The following is a 2,482-nucleotide window of genomic DNA, read 5'->3' on the forward strand; positions in this document are numbered from 1 at the left end:
GTGGTGTTGTTGACAATTCCCTGTCACCCTCCTCCTCCACTCCACTTAATAGTAGTAGTAGTAGTAGTAGTAATTTTTCCGGGGGCATTTTTAATGAGAACTTTATAATTAGTGAATTGAGTCCTGAACAAGCAGGGTCAGGACATGAAAACAGTGTCAAGTCCCCGGAATTGCCTGATTTTTATCTTTTAGAATATGCTCTAAGCCATTTGCAAACGTACAGGGTAGATTTTAGCCTTCCCGAGGAAAACGCGAGCATTATTTTAACTGACCCCGTGAAAAATCTCCATAGCTATATCGACAGAACTCGAGCACTTATTGAGATTCAGATCCAGAATTGGAGAGGTCGATGTGGAATTAAAGCATCAGTGAACCAAAAAGTTTATTTAAAACAGGGGACATCCGGAGAAGTTTTTTATTTTCATTTTTCGAAAACAAGAAAGAATTATCATAAATGTCTAATAGATAGTTAATACTCTAAGTTAAATATTGTGCATCAAAAAAAATAAAAGCTTTTCACATTTATAACGATTTGGAGCGGGTTAACCCAGGTTTAAGTTGGACGCATGGATCTGAATCTCATTAGATTTAAAAAAAACTTTATTCTAAAGGGTGGGAGGGGTAAAGGAATAAAATGCCACCCAGATTTGTCGGCTACCAAAGGAGTTCAGGGTTTTAGATTTGACACTGGACTTCAATGTTTCAAATATGCGTTTTTTGCAGCAGCCCATAGGACATTAAAAGATGAGTCATCAATGAAAAATCTTGACAAACTTGCACGTAATGGTGAAAAAAATTTCCCTAAAGTAAATTTTGATTGTTTAGAGGGAAAGTATCCGGTGTCCTTTAAAGAAGTAAGCATATTCGAAAAAGCAAATGAAAATCTTGGGGTTGGGGTGGTTGTTCTCCAGTACGACACTGAATATTTAGCTGGGGGGAAAAAACCAAATAAAAAAGGGGTTTTGTACTCAGTGAGGACACCGATGGTGGAAAATGTTAAAAATTGGGTATGGGTTATTTACCAACCCCCCAAAGATGTAAATTCTTATGGTCATTTTTTCCCCATTACGGCGATCAGTCGGCTCCTATGTCAAGGCAAGACCAAAGCTGAACATTTCTATTGCCCCATGTGCCTTTACCCATTTAGATCCGAGAAAACATTCTCAGATCAAATGAAATCGTGCAAAATTCATTGAAATCAAAGAATAGATATGCCGGTAGAAGGCAAAAACACTTTACAATTTAAAAATTTTCAAAATTCTCTTCTGCAATCTGATAAAGTGTTTTTGGATTGTGAAACAAGACTGGTTGAGGTATCCGACCCATCAAGGCCAAATATAGTCAAGGAACACAAACTAGTTGCGTGTTCCTATGCGCACGCACGTCGCGATGTCAACAATACAATGCTATTGGTAGAGTTTTTTTTTTACTATGGACGAGGAGGTCAGCATGGAAAAGCTATTGGTTTCTTTAATAAGAACGGCAAACAGAGCAATTTCACGATTACGTCGTACTAATTATCCGATGACATTGTCGGATAAAGAGAATCTGGCGTTCGAAAAGGGACCAGTTTTCTGGGAGTCTAGGGGTGCCCTTACCCCAAAACACGCGGTGCAGGACAACAATCACCTTATTGACTCCAATTCAATGGGAAAAAGTAACGTTCGGGGGTGGACTCACAATTCGCGTAATTTAAAAATTAAACAACAACTTTTTCTACCAGTTTTTATACATAACTCTAACTATGATCTAAAGTATATGCTACACGCATTGGCACATCATCAAAGAAATGGAACAGTGGATGATGATGCATGGGTGATAAACTGCTTTACGTCCAAAATAATACCTAGATCCACAGAAAAGTCGCTTGTTTTGGTATTTATGTGTAAATTTGTTGAAGTCGGTGTTGAGTACACGAATAAAATTCACTTTTTATATTCCTACAGTTTTTTCCCCAATTCATTTAGCGAATTAATTCAAGTGCAGAAAAACGATGACGGTTGCAATGCTTTCCCCCTTCTCAAGCAACAATTTTCAAATGATTTATATGATTTGTTAACGGTCAAGGGCATCTATCCTTATGACCATTATTGTTCCATGTCGAGATTCGCAGAGGAGGCTATTCCTCCAATTGAATCGTTTTACGACAGTCTTCATGATCGTAGTTGCACCCCCGAGGAAAACAGTTTTGCTAAAAAAGTTTGGGCAGAGGGAAGATGTATAAATGGATTTGAATACTGCTGGCTGTATTTGTCGAGTGACGTGTTAACTTTTTTAGACATTATGTTTAAAAATACGGATAAAATATATGAGGAGTTTAGTATCGATTTGAGGTATTATTTTCTTCGCCTCATCTAGTGATGGACCTCATCCTAAAAATTAGTGGGGAAAAACTTGGGCTAATTACTGAAATTGATCAGCACTTGTTCATCGAGAGGTAAATGAGGGGGGGGTTTGTTGTTCACGGAGACCGTATCTAGGA

The sequence above is a fragment of the Artemia sp. Qi Xiang Cuo genome, chromosome 8, assembly GCF_049724085.1.
Source record: "Artemia sp. Qi Xiang Cuo chromosome 8, ASM4972408v1, whole genome shotgun sequence".
NCBI lineage: Eukaryota > Metazoa > Arthropoda > Branchiopoda > Anostraca > Artemiidae > Artemia > Artemia sp. Qi Xiang Cuo.